Below are 23150 nucleotides of genomic sequence, written 5' to 3' on the forward strand. Positions count from 1 at the left end.
GTCATGTCTGTGCTGGTGCACGCTGTCCATGGTCCTGATTCTGCTGATGCACTGCTGTGCAAGTGTCATGTCTGTGCTGGTTCACGGCTGTCCATGGTCCTGATTCTGCTGATGCACTGCTGTGCAAGTGTCATGTCTGTGCAGGTGGACGGCTGTCCATGGCCCTGATTGTTCTGATGCAGTGCTGTGCAAGTGTCATGTCTGTGCTTGTGCGCGGCTGAACATGGTCCTGATTCTGCTGATGCAGTGCTGTGCAAGTGTCATGTCTGTGCTGGTGCACGGCTGTCCATGGTCCTGATTCTGCTTATGCACTGCTGTGTAAGTGTCATGTCTGTGCTGGAGCATGGCTGTCCATGGCCCTGATTGTTCTTATGCACTGCTGTGCAAGTGTCATGTCTGTGCTGGTGCACGGCTGTCTATGGTCCTGATTCTGCTTATGCACTGCTGTGCATGTTTCATGTCTGTGCTGGTTCATGGCTGTCCATGGTCCTGATTCTGCTGATGCACTGCTGTGCAAGTGTCATGTCTGTGCTGGTGCACGCTGTCCATGGTCCTGATTGTGCTGATGCAGTGCTGTGCAAGTGTCATGTCTGTGCTGGTTCATGGCTGTCCATGTCCTGATTCTCCTGATACACTGTTGTGCAAGTGTCATGTGTGTGCTGGTTCAAGGCTGTCCGTGGTCCTGATTGTGCTGATGCAGTGCTGTGCAAGTGTCCTGTCTGTGCTGGAGCACGGCTGTCCATGGTGCTGATTCTGCTTATGCACTGCTGTGCAAGTGTCATGTCTGTGCTGGTGCACGGCTGTACATGGTCCTGATTTTGCTGATGCACTGCTGTGCAAGTGCCATGTCTGTGCTGGAGCATGGCTGTCCATGGTCCTGATTGTTCTGATGCAGTGCTATGCAAGTGTCATGTCTGTGCTGGTTCATGGCTGTCCATGGTCCTGATTCTGCTTATGCACAGCTGTGCAAGTGTCATGTCTGTGCTGGAGCACGGCTGTCCATGGTCCTGATTCTGCTGATGCAGTGCTGTGCAAGTGTCATGTTTGTGCTGGTGCACAGCTGTCCATGGTCCTGATTGTGCTGATGCAGTGCTGTGCAAGTGTCATGTCTGTGCTGGAGCACAGCTGTCCATGGTGCTGATTCTGCTTATGCACTGCTGTGCAAGTGTCATGTCTGTGCTGGTGCATGGCTGTACATGGTCCTGATTCTGCTGATGCACTGCTGTGCAAGTGTCATGTATGTGCTGATGGAAGGCTGTCTATGGTCCTGATTCTGCTGATGCAGTGCTGTGCAAGTGTCATGTATGTGCTGATGCACGGCTGTCCATGGTCCTGATTCTGCTTATGCACAGTTGTGCAAGTGTCATGTCTGTGCTGGTGCAGGCTGTCCATGGTCCTGATTCTGCTGATGCACTGCTGTGCAAGTGTCATGTCTGTGCTGGTTCACGGCTGTCCATGGTCCTGATTCTGCTGATGCAGTGCTGTGCAAGTGTCATGTCTGTGCTGGTGTGCGGCTGTCCATGGTCCTGATTCTGCTTATGCACTGCTGTGCAAGAGTCATGTATGTGCTGATGCACGGCTGTCCGTGGTCCTGATTCTGCTTATGCACAGTTGTGCACGTGTCATGTCTGTGCTGGTGCACGCTGTCCATGGTCCTGATTCTGCTGATGCACTGCTGTGCAAGTGTCATGTCTGTGCTGGTTCACGGCTGTCCATGGTCCTGATTCTGCTGATGCACTGCTGTGCAAGTGTCATGTCTGTGCAGGTGGACGGCTGTCCATGGCCCTGTTTGTTCTGATGCAGTGCTGTGCAAGTGTCATGTCTGTGCTTGTGCGCGGCTGAACATGGTCCTGATTCTGCTGATGCAGTGCTGTGCAAGTGTCATGTCTGTGCTGGTGCACGGCTGTCCATGGCCCTGATTCTGCTTATGCACTGCTGTGTAAGTGTCATGTCTGTGCTGGAGCATGGCTGTCCATGGCCCTGATTGTTCTTATGCACTGCTGTGCAAGTGTCATGTCTGTGCTGGTGCACGGCTGTCTATGGTCCTGATTCTGCTTATGCACTGCTGTGCATGTTTCATGTCTGTGCTGGTTCATGGCTGTCCATGGTCCTGATTCTGCTGATGCACTGCTGTGCAAGTGTCATGTCTGTGCTGGTGCACGCTGTCCATGGTCCTGATTGTGCTGATGCAGTGCTGTGCAAGTGTCATGTCTGTGCGGGTTCATGGCTGTCCATGTCCTGATTCTCCTGATACACTGTTGTGCAAGTGTCATGTGTGTGCTGGTTCAAGGCTGTCCGTGGTCCTGATTGTGCTGATGCAGTGCTGTGCAAGTGTCCTGTCTGTGCTGGAGCACGGCTGTCCATGGTGCTGATTCTGCTTATGCACTGCTGTGCAAGTGTCATGTCTGTGCTGGTGCACGGCTGTACATGGTCCTGATTGTGCTGATGCACTGCTGTGCAAGTGTCATGTCTGTGCTGGAGCATGGCTGTCCATGGTCCTGATTGTTCTGATGCAGTGCTATGCAAGTGTCATGTCTGTGCTGGTTCATGGCTGTCCATGGTCCTGATTCTGCTTATGCACAGCTGTGCAAGTGTCATGTCTGTGCTGGAGCACGGCTGTCCATGGTCCTGATTCTGCTGATGCAGTGCTGTGCAAGTGTCATGTTTGTGCTGGTGCACGGCTGTCCATGGTCCTGATTGTGCTGATGCAGTGCTGTGCAAGTGTCATGTCTGTGCTGGAGCACGGCTGTCCATGGTCCTCATTGTGCTGATGCAGTGCTGTGCAAGGGTCATGTCTGTGCTGGTTCACGGCTGTCCATGGTCCTGATTCTGCTGATGCATTGCTGTGCAAGTGTCATGTATGTGCTGGAGCACGGCTGTCCATCGTCCTGATTCTGCTGATGCACTGCTGTGCAAGTGTCATGTCTGTGCTGGTTCATGGCTGTCCATGGTCCTGATTCTGCTGATGCAGTGCTGTGCAAGTGTCATGTCTGTGCTGGTGCACGGCTGTCCATGACCCTGATTGTTCTGATGCAGTGCTGTGCAAGTGTCATGTCTGTGCTGGTGCGCGGCTGAACATGGTCCTGATTCTGCTGATGCAGTGCTGTGCAAGTGTCATGTCTGTGCTGGTGCACGGCTGTCCATGGCCCTGATTCTGCTTATGCACTGCTGTGTAAGTGTCATGTCTGTGCTGGAGCATGGCTGTCCATGGCCTTGATTGTTCTGATGCACTGCTGTGCAAGTGTCATGTCTGTGCTGGTGCACGGCTGTCTATGGTCCTGATTCTGCTTATGCACTGCTGTGCATGTTTCATGTCTGTGCTGGTTCATGGCTGTCCATGGTCCTGATTGTGCTGATGCAGTGCTGTGCAAGTGTCATGTCTGTGCTGGTGCGCGCTGTCCATGGTCCTGATTGTGCTGATGCAGTGCTGTGCAAGTGTCATGTGTGTGCTGGTTCACAGCTGTCCGTGGTCCTGATTCTGTGGATGCAGTGCTGTGCAAATGTCATGTGTGTGCTGGTTCACGGCTGTCCATGGTCCTGATTCTGCTGATGCAGTGCTGTGCAAGTGTCATGTCTGTGCTGGAGCACGGCTGTCCATGGTGCTGATTCTGCTTATGCACTGCTGTGCAAGTGTCATTTCTGTGCTGGTTCACGGCTGTCCATGGTCCTGATTCTGCTGATGCAGTGCAGTGCAAGTGTCATGACTGTGCTGATGCATGGCTGTCCGTGGTCCTGATTCTGCTTATGCACAGCTGTGCAAGTGTCATGTCTGTGCTGGTGCACGGCTGTCCATGGTCCTGATTCTGCAGATGCACTGCTGTGCAAGTGTCATTTCTGTGCTGGTTCACGGCTGTCCATGGTCCTGATTCTGCTGATGCAGTGCTGTGCAAGTGTCATGTCTGTGCTGGTGCGCGGCTGTCCATGGTCCTGATTCTGCTTATGCACTGCTGTGCAAGAGTCATGTATGTGCTGATGCACGGCTGTCCGTGGTCCTGATTCTGCTTATGGACAGCTGTGCAATTGTCATGTCTGTGCTGGTGCACGGCTATCCATGGTCCTGATTCTGCTGATGCACTGCTGTACAAGTGTCATGTCTGTGCTGGTTCACGGCTGTCCATGGTCCTGATTCTGCTGATGCAGTGCTGTGCAAGTGTCATGTCTGTGCTGGTCCGCGGCTGTCCATGGTCCTGATTCTGCTTATGCACTGCTGTGCAAGTGTCATGTCTGTGCTGGTACACGGCTGTCCATGGCCCTGATTGTTCTGATGCAGTGCTGTGCAAGTGTCATGTCTGTGCTGGTGCGTGGCTGAACATGGTCCTGTTTCTGCTGATGCAGTGCTGTGCAAGTTTCATGTCTGTGCTGGAGCATGGCTGTCCATGGCCCTGATTGTTCTAATGCACTGCTGTGCAAGTGTCATGTCTGTGCTGGTGCACGGTTGTCTATGGTCCTGATTCTGCTTATGCACTGCTGTGCATGTGTCATGTCTATGCTGGTTCACGGCTGTCCATGGTCCTGATTCTGCTGATGCACTGCTGTGCAAGTGTCATGTCTGTACTGGTGCACGGCTGTCCATGGTCCTGATTGTGCTGATGCAGTGCTGTGCAAGTGTCATGTCTGTGCTGGTTCACGGCTGTCCATGGCCCTGATTCTGCTGATGCAGTGCTGTGCAAGTGTCATGTCTGTGCTGTTGCGCGGCTGTCCATGGTCCTGATTCTGCTTATGCATTGCTGTGCAAGTGTTATGTCTGTGCTGGTTCATGGCTGTCCGTGGTCCTGATTCTGCTGATGCAGTGCTGTGCAAGTGTCATGTCTGTGCTGATGCATGGCTGTCCGTGGTCCTGATTCTGCTGATGCAGTGCTGTGCATGTGTCATGTCTGTGCTGATGCATGGCTGGTCATGGTCCTTGTTCTGCTGATGCAGTGCTGTGCAAGTGTCATGTCTGTGCTGGTGCACGGCTGACCATGGTCCTGATTCTGCTGATGCAGTGCTGTGCAAGTGTCATGTCTGTGCTGGTGCACGGCTGTCCATGGTCCTGATTCTGCAGATGCACTGCTGTGCAAGTGTCATTTCTGTGCTGGTTCACGGCTGTCCATGGTCCTGATTCTGCTGATGCAGTGCTGTGCAAGTGTCATGTCTGTGCTGGTGCGCGGCTGTCCATGGTCCTGATTCTGCTTATGCACTGCTGTGCAAGAGTCATGTATGTGCTGATGCACGGCTGTCCGTGGTCCTGATTCTGCTTATGCACAGCTGTGCAATTGTCATGTCTGTGCTGGTGCACGGCTATCCATGGTCCTGATTCTGCTGATGCACTGCTGTACAAGTGTCATGTCTGTGCTGGTTCACGGCTGTCCATGGTCCTGATTCTGCTGATGCAGTGCTGTGCAAGTGTCATGTCTGTGCTGGTCCGCGGCTGTCCATGGTCCTGATTCTGCTTATGCACTGCTGTGCAAGTGTCATGTCTGTGCTGGTACACGGCTGTCCATGGCCCTGATTGTTCTGATGCAGTGCTGTGCAAGTGTCATGTCTGTGCTGCTGCGTGGCTGAACATGGTCCTGTTTCTGCTGATGCAGTGCTGTGCAAGTTTCATGTCTGTGCTGGAGCATGGCTGTCCATGGCCCTGATTGTTCTAATGCACTGCTGTGCAAGTGTCATGTCTGTGCTGGTGCACGGTTGTCTATGGTCCTGATTCTGCTTATGCACTGCTGTGCATGTGTCATGTCTGTGCTGGTTCACGGCTGTCCATGGTCCTGATTCTGCTGATGCACTGCTGTGCAAGTGTCATGTCTGTGCTGGTGCACGGCTGTCCATGGTCCTGATTGTGCTGATGCAGTGCTGTGCAAGTGTCATGTCTGTGCTGGTTCACGGCTGTCCATGGCCCTGATTCTGCTGATGCAGTGCTGTGCAAGTGTCATGTCTGTGCTGTTGCGCGGCTGTCCATGGTCCTGATTCTGCTTATGCATTGCTGTGCAAGTGTTATGTCTGTGCTGGTTCATGGCTGTCCGTGGTCCTGATTCTGCTGATGCAGTGCTGTGCAAGTGTCATGTCTGTGCTGATGCATGGCTGTCCGTGGTCCTGATTCTGCTGATGCAGTGCTGTGCATGTGTCATGTCTGTGCTGATGCATGGCTGGTCATGGTCCTTGTTCTGCTGATGCAGTGCTGTGCAAGTGTCATGTCTGTGCTGGTGCACGGCTGACCATGGTCCTGATTCTGCTGATGCAGTGCTGTGCAAGTGTCATGTCTGTGCTGGTGCACGGCTGTCCATGGCCCTGATTCTGCTGATGTAGTGCTGTGCAAGTGTCATGTCTGTGCTGGTGCACGGCTGTCCATGGTCCTGATTCTGCTGATGCAGTGCTGTGCATGTGTCATGCCTGTGCTGATGCATGGCTGTCCATGGTCCTGATTCTGGTGATGCAGTGCTGTGCAAGTGTCATGTCTGTGCTGGTGCATGGCTGTCCGTGGTCCTGATTCTTCTGATGCAGTGCTGTGCAAGTGTCATGTCTGTGCTGGTGCACGGCTGTCCGTGGTCCTGATTCTGCTGATGCACTGCTGTGCAAGTGTCATGTGTGTGCTGGAGCATGGCTGTCCATGGTCCTGATTCTGCTGATGCACTGCTGTGCAAGTGTCATGTGTGTGCTGGTGCACGGCTGTCCGTGGTCCTGATTCTGCTGATGCACTGCTGTGCAAGTGTCATGTCTGTGCTGGTGCATGATTGTCTATGGTCCTGATTCTGCTTATGCACTGCTGTGCATGTGTCATGTCTGTGCTGGTTCATGGCTGTCCATGGTCCTGATTCTGCTGATGCGCTGCTGTGCAAGTGTCATGTCTGTGCTGGTGCATGGCTTTCCATGGTCCTGATTGTGCTGATGCACTGCTGTGCAAGTGTCATGTCTGTGCTGTTTCACAGCTGCCCATGTCCCTGATTCTGCTTATGCACAGCTGTGCAAGTGTCATGTCTGTGCTGGTTCACAGCTGTCCATGGCCCTGATTCTGCTGATGCAGTGCTGTGCAGGTGTCATGTCTGTGCTGGTGCACAGCTGCCCATGGTCCTGATTCTGCTTATGCACTGGTGTGCAAGAGTTATGTCTGTGCTGGTTCATGGCTGTCCATGGTCCTGATTCTGCTGATGCAGTGCTGTGCAAGTGTCATGTCTGTGCTGATGCATGGCTGTCCGTGGTCCTGATTCTGCCGATGCAGTGCATGTGTCATGTCTGTGCTGATGCATGGCTGGCCATGGTCCTGATTCTACTGATGCAGTGCTGTGCAAGTGTCATGTCTGTGCTGATGCATGGCTGGCCATGGTCCTGATTCTGCTTATGCACTGCTGTGCAAGAGTCATGTATGTGCTGATACACGACTGTCCGTGGTCCTGATTCTGCTTATGCACAGCTGTGCAAGTGTCATGTCTGTGCTTGTGCACGGCTGTCCATGGTCCTGATTCTGCTGATGCACTGCTTGTCAAGTGTCATGTATGTGCTGGTTCACGGCTGTCCATGGTCCTGATTCTGCTGATGCAGTGCTGTGCAAGTGTCATGTCTGTGCTGGTGCGCGGCTGTCCATGGTCCTGATTCTGCTTATGCACTGCTGTGCAAGTGTCATGTCTGTGCTGGTATACGGCTGTCCATGGCCCTGATTGTTCTGATGCAGTGCTGTGCAAGTGTCATGTCTGTGCTGGTGCGCGGCTGAACATGGTCCTGATTCTGCTGATGCAGTGCTGTGCAAGTGTCATGTCTGTGCTGGTGCACGGCTGTCCATGGCTCTGATTCTGCTTATGCACTGCTGTGCAAGTGTCATGTCTGTGCTGGAGCACGGATGTCCATGGCCCTGATTGTTCTGATGCACTGCTGTGCAAGTGTCATGTCTGTGCTGGTGCACGGTTGTCTTTGGTCCTGATTCTGCTTATGCACTGCTGTGCATGTGTCATGTCTGTGCTGGTTCACGGCTGTCCATGGTCCTGATTCTGCTGATGCACTGCTGTGCGAGTGTCATGTCTGTGCTGGTTCACGGCTGCCCATGGCCCTGATTCCGCTTATGCACAGCTGTGCAAGTGTCATGTCTGTGCTGGTTCACGGCTGTCCATTGCCCTGATTCTGCTGATGCAGTGCTGTGTAAGTGTCATGTCTGTGCTGGTGCACGATTGTCTATGGTCCTGATTCTGCTTATGCACTGCTGTGCATGTGTCATGTCTGTGCTGGTTCACGGCTGTCCATGGTCCTGATTCTGCTGATGCGCTGCTGTGCAAGTGTCATGTCTGTGCTGGTGCATGGCTTTCCATGGTCCTGATTGTGCTGATGCAGTGCTGTGCAAGTGTCATGTCTGTGCTGGTTCACGGCTGCCCATGGCCCTGATTCTGCTTATGCACAGCTGTGCAAGTGTCATGTCTGTGCTGGTTCACAGCTGTCCGTGGCCCTGATGCTGCTGATGCAGTGCTGTGCAGATGTCATGTCTGTGCTGGTTCACGGCTGTCCATGGACCTGATTCTGCTGATGCAGTGATGTGCACGTGTCATGTCTGTGCTGCTGCATGGCTGTCCATGGTCCTGATTCTGCTGATGCAGTGCTTTGCAAGTGTAATGACTGTGCTGGTTCACGGCGGTCCATGGTCTTGATTCTGCTGATGCAGTGATGTGCACGTGTCATGTCTGTGCTGCTGCATGGCTGTCCATGGTCCTGATTCTGCTGATGCAGTGCAAGTGTCATGTCTGTGCTGGTGCACGGCTGTCCATGGTCCTGATTGTGCTGATGCAGTGCTGTGCAAGTGTCATGTCTGTGCTGGAGCACAGCTGTCCATGGTGCTGATTCTGCTTATGCACTGCTGTGCAAGTGTCATGTCTGTGCTGGTGCATGGCTGTACATGGTCCTGATTCTGCTGATGCACTGCTGTGCAAGTGTCATGTATGTGCTGATGGAAGGCTGTCTATGGTCCTGATTCTGCTGATGCAGTGCTGTGCAAGTGTCATGTATGTGCTGATGCACGGCTGTCCATGGTCCTGATTCTGCTTATGCACAGTTGTGCAAGTGTCATGTCTGTGCTGGTGCACGCTGTCCATGGTCCTGATTCTGCTGATGCAGTGCTGTGCAAGTGTCATGTCTGTGCTGGTGTGCGGCTGTCCATGGTCCTGATTCTGCTTATGCACTGCTGTGCAAGAGTCATGTATGTGCTGATGCACGGCTGTCCGTGGTCCTGATTCTGCTTATGCACAGTTGTGCAAGTGTCATGTCTGTGCTGGTGCACGCTGTCCATGGTCCTGATTCTGCTGATGCACTGCTGTGCAAGTGTCATGTCTGTGCTGGTTCACGGCTGTCCATGGTCCTGATTCTGCTGATGCACTGCTGTGCAAGTGTCATGTCTGTGCAGGTGGACGGCTGTCCATGGCCCTGATTGTTCTGATGCAGTGCTGTGCAAGTGTCATGTCTGTGCTTGTGCGCGGCTGAACATGGTCCTGATTCTGCTGATGCAGTGCTGTGCAAGTGTCATGTCTGTGCTGGTGCACGGCTGTCCATGGTCCTGATTCTGCTTATGCACTGCTGTGTAAGTGTCATGTCTGTGCTGGAGCATGGCTGTCCATGGCCCTGATTGTTCTTATGCACTGCTGTGCAAGTGTCATGTCTGTGCTGGTGCACGGCTGTCTATCGTCCTGATTCTGCTTATGCACTGCTGTGCATGTTTCATGTCTGTGCTGGTTCATGGCTGTCCATGGTCCTGATTCTGCTGATGCACTGCTGTGCAAGTGTCATGTCTGTGCTGGTGCACGCTGTCCATGGTCCTGATTGTGCTGATGCAGTGCTGTGCAAGTGTCATGTCTGTGCTGGTTCATGGCTGTCCATGTCCTGATTCTCCTGATACACTGTTGTGCAAGTGTCATGTGTGTGCTGGTTCAAGGCTGTCCGTGGTCCTGATTGTGCTGATGCAGTGCTGTGCAAGTGTCCTGTCTGTGCTGGAGCACGGCTGTCCATGGTGCTGATTCTGCTTATGCACTGCTGTGCAAGTGTCATGTCTGTGCTGGTGCACGGCTGTACATGGTCCTGATTTTGCTGATGCACTGCTGTGCAAGTGCCATGTCTGTGCTGGAGCATGGCTGTCCATGGTCCTGATTGTTCTGATGCAGTGCTATGCAAGTGTCATGTCTGTGCTGGTTCATGGCTGTCCATGGTCCTGATTCTGCTTATGCACAGCTGTGCAAGTGTCATGTCTGTGCTGGAGCACGGCTGTCCATGGTCCTGATTCTGCTGATGCAGTGCTGTGCAAGTGTCATGTTTGTGCTGGTGCACAGCTGTCCATGGTCCTGATTGTGCTGATGCAGTGCTGTGCAAGTGTCATGTCTGTGCTGAAGCACGGCTGTCCATGGTCCTCATTGTGCTGATGCAGTGCTGTGCAAGTGTCATGTCTGTGCTGGTTCACGGCTGTCCATGGTCCTGATTCTGCTGATGCATTGCTGTGCAAGTGTCTTGTATGTGCTGGAGCACGGCTGTCCATCGTCCTGATTCTGCTGATGCACTGCTGTGCAAGTGTCATGTCTGTGCTGGTTCATGACTGTCCATGGTCCTGATTCTGCTGATGCAGTGCTGTGCAAGTGTCATGTCTGTGCTGGTGCACGGCTGTCCATGGCCCTGATTGTTCTGATGCAGTGCTGTGCAAGTGTCATGTCTGTGCTGGTGCGCGGCTGAACATGGTCCTGATTCTGCTGATGCAGTGCTGTGCAAGTGTCATGTCTGTGCTGGTGCACGGCTGTCCATGGCCCTGATTCTGCTTATGCACTGCTGTGTAAGTGTCATGTCTGTGCTGGAGCATGGCTGTCCATGGCCCTGATTGTTCTGATGCACTGCTGTGCAAGTGTCATGTCTGTGCTGGTGCACGGCTGTCTATGGTCCTGATTCTGCTTATGCACTGCTGTGCATGTTTCATGTCTGTGCTGGTTCATGGCTGTCCATGGTCCTGATTCTGCTGATGCACTGCTGTGCAAGTGTAATGTCTGTGCTGGTGCACGCTGTCCATGGTCCTGATTGTGCTGATGCAGTGCTGTGCAATTGTCATGTCTGTGCTGGTGCGCGCTGTCCATGGTCCTGATTGTGCTGATGCAGTGCTGTGCAAGTGTCATGTGTGTGCTGGTTCACAGCTGTCCGTGGTCCTGATTCTGTGGATGCAGTGCTGTGCAAGTGTCATGTGTGTGCTGGTTCACGGCTGTCCATGGTCCTGATTCTGCTGATGCAGTGCTGTGCAAGTGTCATGTCTGTGCTGGAGCACGGCTGTCCATGGTGCTGATTCTGCTTATGCACTGCTGTGCAAGTGTCATTTCTGTGCTGGTTCACGGCTGTCCATGGTCCTGATTCTGCTGATGCAGTGCAGTGCAAGTGTCATGACTGTGCTGATGCATGGCTGTCCGTGGTCCTGATTCTGCTTATGCACAGCTGTGCAAGTGTCATGTCTGTGCTGGTGCACGGCTGTCCATGGTCCTGATTCTGCAGATGCACTGCTGTGCAAGTGTCATTTCTGTGCTGGTTCACGGCTGTCCATGGTCCTGATTCTGCTGATGCAGTGCTGTGCAAGTGTCATGTCTGTGCTGGTGCGCGGCTGTCCATGGTCCTGATTCTGCTTATGCACTGCTGTGCAAGAGTCATGTATGTGCTGATGCACGGCTGTCCGTGGTCCTGATTCTGCTTATGCACAGCTGTGCAATTGTCATGTCTGTGCTGGTGCACGGCTATCCATGGTCCTGATTCTGCTGATGCACTGCTGTACAAGTGTCATGTCTGTGCTGGTTCACGGCTGTCCATGGTCCTGATTCTGCTGATGCAGTGCTGTGCAAGTGTCATGTCTGTGCTGGTCCGCGGCTGTCCATGGTCCTGATTCTGCTTATGCACTGCTGTGCAAGTGTCATGTCTGTGCTGGTACACGGCTGTCCATGGCCCTGATTGTTCTGATGCAGTGCTGTGCAAGTGTCATGTCTGTGCTGGTGCGTGGCTGAACATGGTCCTGTTTCTGCTGATGTAGTGCTGTGCAAGTTTCATGTCTGTGCTGGAGCATGGCTGTCCATGGCCCTGATTGTTCTAATGCACTGCTGTGCAAGTGTCATGTCTGTGCTGGTGCACGGTTGTCTATGGTCCTGATTCTGCTTATGCACTGCTGTGCATGTGTCATGTCTGTGCTGGTTCACGGCTGTCCATGGTCCTGATTCTGCTGATGCACTGCTGTGCAAGTGTCATGTCTGTGCTGGTGCACGGCTGTCCATGGTCCTGATTGTGCTGATGCAGTGCTGTGCAAGTGTCATGTCTGTGCTGGTTCACGGCTGTCCATGGCCCTGATTCTGCTGATGCAGTGCTGTGCAAGTGTCATGTCTGTGCTGTTGCGTGGCTGTCCATGGTCCTGATTCTGCTTATGCATTGCTGTGCATGTGTTATGTCTGTGCTGGTTCATGGCTGTCCGTGGTCCTGATTCTGCTGATGCAGTGCTGTGCAAGTGTCATGTCTGTGCTGATGCATGGCTGTCCGTGGTCCTGATTCTGCTGATGCAGTGCTGTGCATGTGTCATGTCTGTGCTGATGCATGGCTGGTCATGGTCCTTGTTCTGCTGATGCAGTGCTGTGCAAGTGTCATGTCTGTGCTGGTGCACGGCTGACCATGGTCCTGATTCTGCTGATGCAGTGCTGTGCAAGTGTCATGTCTGTGCTGGTGCACGGCTGTCCATGGCCCTGATTCTGCTGATGTAGTGCTGTGCAAGTGTCATGTCTGTGCTGGTGCACGGCTGTCCATGGTCCTGATTCTGCTGATGCAGTGCTGTGCATGTGTCATGCCTGTGCTGATGCATGGCTGGCCATGGTCCTGATTCTGCTGATGCAGTGCTGTGCAAGTGTCATGTCTGTGCTGGTGCATGGCTGTCCGTGGTCCTGATTCTTCTGATGCAGTGCTGTGCAAGTGTCATGTCTGTGCTGGTGCACGGCTGTCCGTGGTCCTGATTCTGCTGATGCACTGCTGTGCAAGTGTCATGTGTGTGCTGGAGCATGGCTGTCCATGGTCCTGATTCTGCTGATGCACTGCTGTGCAAGTGTCATGTGTGTGCTGGAGCACGGCTGTCCGTGGTCCTGATTCTGCTGATGCAGTGCTGTGCATGTGTCATGTCTGTGCTGGTTCACGGCTGTCCGTGGTCCTGATTCTGCTGATGCACTGCTGTGCAAGTGTCATGTCTGTGCCGGTACGCGGCTCTCCGTGGTCCTGATTCTGCTGATGCACTGCTGTGCAAGTGTCATGTCTGTGCTGGTGCACGATTGTCTATGGTCCTGATTCTGCTTATGCACTGCTGTGCATGTGTCATGTCTGTGCTGGTTCATGGCTGTCCATGGTCCTGATTCTGCTGATGCGCTGCTGTGCAAGTGTCATGTCTGTGCTGGTGCATGGCTTTCCATGGTCCTGATTGTGCTGATGCACTGCTGTGCAAGTGTCATGTCTGTGCTGTTTCACAGCTGCCCATGTCCCTGATTCTGCTTATGCACAGCTGTGCAAGTGTCATGTCTGTGCTGGTTCACAGCTGTCCGTGGCCCTGATTCTGCTGATGCAGTGCTGTGCAGGTGTCATGTCTGTGCTGGTGCACGGCTGCCCATGGTCCTGATTCTGCTTATGCACTGGTGTGCAAGAGTTATGTCTGTGCTGGTTCATGGCTGTCCATGGTCCTGATTCTGCTGATGCAGTGCTGTGCAAGTGTCATGTCTGTGCTGATGCATGGCTGTCCGTGGTCCTGATTCTGCCGATGCAGTGCATGTGTCATGTCTGTGCTGATGCATGGCTGGCCATGGTCCTGATTCTACTGATGCAGTGCTGTGCAAGTGTCATGTCTGTGCTGATGCATGGCTGGCCATGGTCCTGATTCTGCTTATGCACTGCTGTGCAAGAGTCATGTATGTGCTGATATACGACTGTCCGTGGTCCTGATTCTGCTTATGCACAGCTGTGCAAGTGTCATGTCTGTGCTGGTGCACGGCTGTCCATGGTCCTGATTCTGCTGATGCACTGCTTGTCAAGTGTCATGTATGTGCTGGTTCACGGCTGTCCATGGTCCTGATTCTGCTGATGCAGTGCTGTGCAAGTGTCATGTCTGTGCTGGTGCGCGGCTGTCCATGGTCCTGATTCTGCTTATGCACTGCTGTGCAAGTGTCATGTCTGTGCTGGTATACGGCTGTCCATGGCCCTGATTGTTCTGATGCAGTGCTGTGCAAGTGTCATGTCTGTGCTGGTGCGCGGCTGAACATGGTCCTGATTCTGCTGATGCAGTGCTGTGCAAGTGTCATGTCTGTGCTGGTGCACGGCTGTCCATGGCGCTGATTCTGCTTATGCACTGCTGTGCAAGTGTCATGTCTGTGCTGGAGCACGGATGTCCATGGCCCTGATTGTTCTGATGCACTGCTGTGCAAGTGTCATGTCTGTGCTGTTGCACGGTTGTCTTTGGTCCTGATTCTGCTTATGCACTGCTGTGCATGTGTCATGTCTGTGCTGGTTCACGGCTGTCCATGGTCCTGATTCTGCTGATGCACTGCTGTGCGAGTGTCATGTCTGTGCTGGTTCACGGCTGCCCATGGCCCTGATTCCGCTTATGCACAGCTGTGCAAGTGTCATGTCTGTGCTGGTTCACGGCTGTCCATTGCCCTGATTCTGCTGATGCAGTGCTGTGTAAGTGTCATGTCTGTGCTGGTACACGATTGTCTATGGTCCTGACTCTGCTTATGCACTGCTGTGCATGTGTCATGTCTGTGCTGGTTCACGGCTGTCCATGGTCCTGATTCTGCTGATGCGCTGCTGTGCAAGTGTCATGTCTGTGCTGGTGCATGGCTTTCCATGGTCCTGATTGTGCTGATGCAGTGCTGTGCAAGTGTCATGTCTGTGCTGGTTCACGGCTGCCCATGGCCCTGATTCTGCTTATGCACAGCTGTGCAAGTGTCATGTCTGTGCTGGTTCACAGCTGTCCGTGGCCCTGATGCTGCTGATGCAGTGCTGTGCAGATGTCATGTCTGTGCTGGTGCACGGCTGTCCATGGTCCTGATTCTATTTATGCATTTGTGTGCAAGAGTTATGTCTGTGCTGGTTCATGGCTGTCCATGGTCCTGATTCTGCTGATGCAGTGCTGTGCAAGTGTCATGTCTGTGCTGATGCATGGCTGTCCCTGGTCCTGATTCTGCTGAAGCAGTGCTGTGCAAGTGTCATGTCTGTGCTGATGCATGGCTGGCCATGGTCCTGAGTCTGCTTATGCACTGCTGTGCAAGAGTCATATATGTGCTGATGCATGACTGTCCGTGGTCCTGATTCTGCTTATGCACAGCTGTGCAAGTGTCATGTATGTGCTGGTGCACGGCTGTCCATGGTCCTGATTCTGCTGATGCACTGCTTGTCAAGTGTCATGTCTGTGCTGGTTCACGGCCGTCCATGGTCCTGATTCTGCTGATGCAGTGCTGTGCAAGTGTCATGTCTGTGCTGGTGCGCGGCTGTCCATGGTCCTGATTCTGCTTATGCACTGCTGTGCAAGTGTCATGTCTGTGCTGGTACATGGCTGTCCATGGCCCTGATTGTTCTGATGCAGTGCTGTGCAAGTGTCATGTCTGTGCTGGTGCGCGGCTGAACATGGTCCTGATTCTGCTGATGCAGTGCTGTGTAAGTGTCATGTCTGTGCTGGTGCACGGCTGTCCATCGTCCTGATTCTGCTTATGCATTGCTGTGCAAGTGTTATATCTGTGTTGGTTCATGGCCAGCCATGGTCCTGATTCTGCTGATGCAGTGCTGGGCAAGTGTCATGACTGTGCTGGTGCACGGCTGTCCATGGTCCTGATTCTGCTTATGCACAGCTGTGCAAGTGTCATGTCTGTGCTGGTGCACGGCTGTCCCTGGTCCTGATTCTGTTGATGCAGTGCTGTGCAAGTGTCATGTCTGTGCTGGTGCACGCCTGTCCATGGCCCTGATTCTGCTGATGTAGTGCTGTGCAAGTGTCATGTCTGTGCTGGTGCACGGCTGTCCATGGTCCTGATTCTGCTGATGCAGTGCTGTGCATGTGTCATGCCTGTGCTGATGCATGGCTGTCCATGGTCCTGATTCTTCTGATGCAGTGCTGTGCAAGTGTCATGTCTGTGCTGGTGCACGGCTGTCCGTGGTCCTGATTCTGCTGATGCACTGCTGTGCAAGTGTCATGTCTGTGCTGGTGCACTGTTGTCTATAGGCCTGATTCTGCTTATGCACTGCTGTGCATGTGTCATGTCTGTGCTGGTTCACGGCTGTCCATGGTCCTGATTCTGCTGATGCACTGCTGTGCAAGTGTCATGTCTGTGCTGGTGCACGGCTGTCCATGGTCCTGATTGTGCTGATGCAGTGCTGTGCAAGTGTCATGTCTGTGCTGGAGCACGGCTGTCCATGGTTATAATTCTGCTGATGCACTGCTGTGCAAGTGTCATGCCTGTGCTGGTTCACGGATGTCTATGGTCCTGATTCTGCTTATGCAGTGCTGTGCAAGTGTCATCTCTGTGCTGGAGCATGGCTGTCCATGGTCCTAATTCTGATGATGCAGTGCTGTCCAAGTGTCATGTCTGTGCTGGAGCACGGCTGTCCGTGGTCCTGATTCTGCTGATGCAGTGTTGTGCAAATGTCATGTCTGTGCTGGAGCATGGCTGTCCATGGTCCTGATTCTGTTGAAGCAGTGCTGTGCAAGTGTCATGTCTGTGCTGGTGTGCGGCTGTACATGGTCCTGATTCTGCTGATACACTGCTGTGCAGGTGTCATGTCTGTGCTGGTGCACGACTGTCCATGCAGTGCTGTGCAAGTGTGCTGGAACACGGCTGTCCATGGTCCTGATTGTGCTGATGCAGTGCTGTGCAAGTGTCATGTCTGTGCTGGTTCACGGCTGTCCATGGTCCTGATTCTGCTGATGCAGTGCTGTGCAAGACTCATCTCTGTGCCGGAGCACGGCTGTCCATGGTCCTGATTCTGCTGATGCAGTGCTGTGCAAGTGTCATGTCTGTGCTGGTCCACGACTGTCCATGGCCCTGATTGTTCTGATGCAGTGCTGTGCATGTGTCATGTCTGTGCTGTTTCACGGCTGTCCATGGTCCTGATTCTGCTGATGCACTGCTGTGCAAGTGTCATGTTTGTGCTGGTGCACGGCTGTCCGTGGTCCTGATTCTGCTTATGCACTGCTGTGCAAGTGTCATGTCTGTGCTGGTACACGGCTATCCATGCCCTGATTGTTCTGATACAGTGCTGTGCAAGTGTCATGTCTGTGCTGGTGCGCGGCTGAACATGGTCCTGATTCTGCTGATGCAGTGCTGTGCAAGTATCATGTCTGTGCTGGTGCACGGCTGTACATGGTCCTGATCTGCTTATGCACTGCTGTGCAAGTGTCATGTCTGTGCTGGAGCACGGCTGTCCATGGCCCTGATTGTTCTGATGCACTGCTGTGCAAGTGTCATGTCTGTGCTGGTGCACGGTTGTATATGGTCCTGATTCTGCTTATGCACTGCTGTGCATGTGTCATGTCTGTGCTGGTTCACGGCTGTCCATGGTCCTGATTCTGCTGATGCACTGCTGTGCAAGTGTCATGTCTGTGCTGGTTCACGGCTGCCCATGGCCCTGATTCTGCTTATGCACAGCTGTGCAAGTGTCATGTCTGTGCTGGTTCACGGCTGTCCATGGCCATGATTCTGCTGATGCAGTGCTGTGCAAGTGTCATGTCTGTGCTGGTGCATGGCTGTCCATGGTCCTGATTCTGCTGATGCACTGCTGTGCAAGAGTCATGTGTGTGCTGGTTCACGGCTGTCCATGGTCCTGATTGTGCTGATGCAGTGCTGTGCAAGTGTCATGTCTGTGCTGGTGCACGGTACTCCACGGCCCTGATTCTGCTGATGTAGTGCTGTGCAAGTGTCATGTCTGGGCTGGTGCACGGCTGTACATGGTCCTGATTGTGCTGATGCACTGCTGTGCAAGTGTCATGTCTGTGCTGGAGCACGGCTGTCCATGGTCCTGATTCTGCTGATGCAGTGCTGTGCAAGTGTCATGTCTGTGCTGATGCATGGCTGTCCGTGGTCCTGATTCTGCTGATGCAGTGCTGTTCATGGCTGTCCATGGTCCTGATTCTGCTGATGCAGTGCTGTGCAAGTGTCATGTCTGTGCTGATGCATGGCTGTCCGTGGTCCTGATTCTGCTGATGCAGTGCTGTGCATGTGTCATGTCTTTGCTGATGCACGGCTGTCCATGGTCCTGATTCTGCTGATGCAGTGCTCTGCAAGTGTCATGTCTGTGCTGGTGCGCAGCTGTCCATGGTCCTGATTCTGCTGATGTAGTGCTGTGCAAGTGTCATATCTGTGCTGGTGCATGGCTGTCCATGGTACTGATTCTGCTGATGCACTGCTGTGCAAGTGTCATGTCTGTGCTGGTGTGTGGCTTTCCATGGTCCTGATTCTGCTGATGCAGTACTGTGCAAGTGTCATGTCTGTGCTGGTGCGTGGCTGTCCATCGTCCTGATTCTGCTGATGCACTGCTGTGCAAGTGTCATGTCTGTGCTGGTTCACGGCTTTCCATGGTCCTGATTCTGCTGATGCAGTGCTGTGCATGTGTCATGTCTGTGCTGGTGCACGGCTGTACATGGTCCTGATTCTGCTGATGCACTGCTGTGCAAGTGTCATGTCTGTGCTGGAGCAGGGCTCTCCGTGGTCCTGATTCTGCTGATGCAGTGCTGTGCATGTGCCATGTCTGTGCTGGTTCACGGCTGTCCATGGTCCTGATTCTGCTGATGCACTGCTGTGCAAGTGTCATGTCTGTGCTGGTGCACGGCTGTCCGTGGTCCTGATTCTGCTTATGCACTACTGTGCAAGTGTCATGTCTGTGCTGGTACACGGCTATCCATGGCCCTGATTGTTCTGATGCAGTGCTGTGCAAGTGTCATGTCTGTGCTGGTGCGCGGCTGAACATGGTCCTGATTCTGCTGATGCAGTGCTGTGCAAGTGTCATGTCTGTGCTGGTGCCCGGCTGTACATGGCCCTGATCTGCATATGCACTGCTGTGCAAGTGTCATGTCTGTGCTGGAGCACGGCTGTCCATGGCCCTGATTGTTCTGATGCACTGCTGTGCAAGTGTCATGTCTGTGCTGGTGCACGGTTATCTATGGTCCTGATTCTGCTTATGCACTGCTGTGCATGTGTCATGTCTGTGCTGGTTCACGGCTGTCCATGGTCCTGATTCTGCTGATGCACAGCTGTGCAAGTGTCATGTCTGTGCTGGTTCACGGCTGCCCATGGCCCTGATTCTGCGTATGCACAGCTGTGCAAGTGTCATGTCTGTGCTGGTTCACGGCTGTCCATGGCCCTGATTCTGCTGATGCAGTGCTGTGCATGTGTCATGTCTGTGCTGGTTCATGGCTGTCCATGGTCTTGATTCTGCTGCTGCAGTGCTGTGCAAGTGTCATGTCTGTGCTGATGCATGGCTGTCCGTGGTCCTGATTCTGCTGATGCAGTGCTGTGCATGTGTCATGTCTTTGCTGATGCATGGCCGGCCATGGTCCTGATTCTGCTGATGCAGTGCTGTGCAAGTGTCATGTCTGTGCTGGTGCGTGGCTGTCCATGGTCCTGATTCTGGTGATGCACTGCTGTGCAAGTGTCATGTCTGTGCTGGTGCACGGCTGTCCATGGTCCTGATTCTGCTTATGCAGAGCTGTGCAAGTGTCATGTCTGTGCTGGTGCACGGGTGTCCATGGTCCTGATTCTGCTGATGCAGTGCTGTGCAAGTGTCATGTCTGTGCTGGTGCACGGCTGTCCATGGCCCTGATTCTGCTGATGTAGTGCTGTGCAAGTGTCATGTCTGAGCTGGTGCACGGCTGTCCATGGTCCTGATTCTGCTGATGCAGTGCTGTGCATGTGTCATGTCTGTGCTGATGCATGGCTGTCCATGGTACTGATTCTGCTGATGCAGTGCTGTGCAAGTGTCATGTCTGTGCTGTTGCATGGCTGTCCGTGGTCCTGATTCTGCTGATGCACTGCTGTGCAAGTGTTATGTGTGTGCTGGATCACGGCTGTCCATGGTCCTGATTCTGCTGATGCAGTGCTGTGCATGTGTCATGTCTGTGCTGGTGCGTGGCTGTCCATGGTCCTGATTCTGCTTATGCATTGCTGTGCAAGTGTTATGTCTGTGCTGGTTCATGGCTGTCCATGGTCCTGATTCTGCTGATGCAGTGCTGTGCAAGTGTCATGTCTGTGCTGATGCATGGCTGTCCGTGGTCCTGATTCTGCTGATGCAGTGCTGTTCATGGCTGTCCATGGTCCTGATTCTGCTGATGCAGTGCTGTACAAGTGTCATGTCTGTGCTGATGCATGGCTGTCCGTGGTCCTGATTCTGCTGATGCAGTGCTGTGCATGTGTCATGTCTTTGATGATGCACGGCTGTCCATGGTCCTGATTCTGCTGATGCAGTGCTGTGCAAGTGTCATGTCTGTGCTGGTGCGCAGCTGTCCATGGTCCTGATTCTGCTGATGTAGTGCTGTGCAAGTGTCATGTCTGTGCTGGTGTGTGGCTGTCCATGGTCCTGATTCTGCTGATGCAGTGCTGTGCAAGTGTCATGTCTGTGCTGGAGCACGGCTGTCCATGGTCCTGATTGTGCTGATGCAGTGCTGAGCAAGTGTCATGTCTGTGCTGGCGCACAGCTGTCCATGGTCCTGATTGTGCTGATGCAGTGCTGTGCAAGTGTCATGTCTGTGCTGATTCACGGCTGTCCATGGTCCTGATTGTGCTGATGCAGTGCTGTGCAAGTGTCATGTCTGTGCTGGTGCACGGCTGCCATGGTCCTGATTGTGCTGATGCAGTGCTGTGCAAGTGTCATGTCTGTGCTGGTGGACGGCTGTCCATGGTCCTGATTGTGCTGATGCAGTGCTGTGCAAGTGTCATGTCTGTGCTGGTGCGCGGCTGTACATGGTCCTGATTCTGCTGATGCACTGCTTTGCACGTGTCATGTCTGTGCTGGTTCACGGCTGTCCATGGTCCTGATTCTGCTGATGCAGTGCTGTGCAAGTGTCATGTCTGTGCTGATTCACGGCTGTCTATGGTCCTGATTCTGCTGATGCAGTGCTGGTCAAGTGTCATGTCTGTGCTGGTGCACGGCTGTACATGGTCCTGATTCTGCTGATGCAGTGCTGTGCAAGTGTCATGTCTGTGCTGGTGCGTGGCTGTCCATGGTCCTGATTCTGCTGATGCAGTGCTGTGCAAGTGTCATGTCTGTGCTGGTGCGCAGCTGTCCATGGTCCTGATTCTGCTGATGCAGCGCTGTGCAAGTGTCATGTCTGTGCTGGTGCATGGCTGTCCATGGTCCTGATTGTTCTGATGCAGTGCTGTGCAAGTGTCATGTCTGTGCTGGTGGACGGCTGTCCATGGTCCTGATTGTGCTGATGCAGTGCTGTGCAAGTGTCATGTCTGTGCTGGTGCGCGGCTGTACATGGTCCTGATTCTGCTGATGCACTGCTTTGCACGTGTCATGTCTGTGCTGGTTCACGGCTGTCCATGGTCCTGATTCTGCTGATGCAGTGCTGTGCAAGTGTCATGTCTGTGCTGATTCACGGCTGTCTATGGTCCTGATTCTGCTGATGCAGTGCTGGTCAAGTGTCATGTCTGTGCTGGTGCACGGCTGTACATGGTCCTGATTCTGCTGATGCAGTGCTGTGCAAGTGTCATGTCTGTGCTGGTGCGTGGCTGTCCATGGTCCTGATTCTGCTGATGCAGTGCTGTGCAAGTGTCATGTCTGTGCTGGTGCGCAGCTGTCCATGGTCCTGATTCTGCTGATGCAGCGCTGTGCAAGTGTCATGTCTGTGCTGGTGCATGGCTGTCCATGGTCCTGATTGTTCTGATGCAGTGCTGTGCAAGTGTCATGTCTGTGCTGGAGCACAGCTGCCCATGGTCCTAATTGTTCTGATGCAGTGCTGTGCAAGTGTCATGTATGTGCTGGTGCATGGTTGCCCATGGTCCTGATTCTGCTGATGCAGTGCTGTGCAAGTGTCATGTCTGTGCTGGTGCGCAGCTGTCCATGGTCCTGATTCTGCTGATGCAGTGCTGTGCAAGTGTCATGTCTGTGCAGGTTCATGGCTGTCCATGGTCCTGATTCTGCTGATGCACTGCTGTGCAAGTGTCATGTCTGTGCTGATTCACGGCTGTCTATGGTCCTGATTCTGCTTATGCAGTGCTGGTCAAGTGTCATGTCTGTGCTGGTGCACGGCTGTACATGGTCCTGATTCTGCTGATGCAGTGCTGTGCAAGTGTCATGTCTGTGCTGGTGCACAGCTGTCCATGGTCCTGATTGTTCAGATGCAGTGCTGTGCAAGTGTCATGTCTGTGCTGGAGCATAGCTGTCCATGGTCCTGATTGTTCTGATGCAGTGTTGTGCAAGTGTCATGTCTGTGCTGGTGCGTGGCTGTCCATGGTCCTGATTGTGCTGATGCAGTGCTGTGCAAGTGTCATGTCTGTGCTGGTGCGCAGCTGTCCATGGTCCTGATTCTACTGATGCAGTGCCGTGCAAGTGTCATGTCTGTGCTGGTGCATGGCTGTCCATGGTCCTGATTCTGCTGATGCACTGCTGTGCAAGTGTCATGTCTGTGCTGGTGTGTGGCTGTCCATGGTCCTGATTTTGCTGATGCAGTGCTGTGCAAGTTTCATGTCTGTGCTGGTGCACAGCTGTTCATGGTCCCGACTGTGCTGATGCAGTGCTGTGCAAGTGTCATGTCTGGAGCACAGCTGTCCATGGTCCTGATTGTGCTGATGCAGTCCTGTGCAAGTGTCATTTCTGTGCTGGTGCACGGCTGTCCATGGTTCTGATTCTGCTGATGCCCTGCTGTGCAAGTGTCATGTCTGTGCTGGTTAATGGCTGCCCATGGCCCTGATTCTGCTTATGCACAGCTGTGCAAGTGTCATGTCTGTGCTGGTTCACGGCTGTCCATGGCCCTGATTCTGCTGATGCAGTGCTGTGCAAGTGTCATGTCTGTGCTGGTGCACGGCTGTACATGGCCCTGATTTGCTTATGCACTGCTGTGCAAGTGTCATGTCTGTGCTGGAGCACGGCTGTCCATGGCCCTGATTGTTCTGATGCACTGCTGTGCAAGTGTCATGTCTGTGCTGGTGCACGGTTGTCTATGGTCCTGATTCTGCTTATGCACTGCT

General features: G+C 53.4%; 1 protein-coding gene across 2 annotated transcripts in view; it reads left to right on the plus strand.

Annotated features, from left to right (window-relative positions):
• The window catches only part of PLPP4 (phospholipid phosphatase 4), a 1071056-nt gene that overhangs the window by 955428 nt on the left and 92478 nt on the right, over positions 1-23150 (plus strand). The window lies entirely within an intron of this gene.

The sequence above is a fragment of the Ambystoma mexicanum genome, chromosome 8 (assembly GCF_040938575.1).
Source record: "Ambystoma mexicanum isolate Mex_15411 chromosome 8, UKY_AmexF1_1, whole genome shotgun sequence".
NCBI lineage: Eukaryota > Metazoa > Chordata > Amphibia > Caudata > Ambystomatidae > Ambystoma > Ambystoma mexicanum.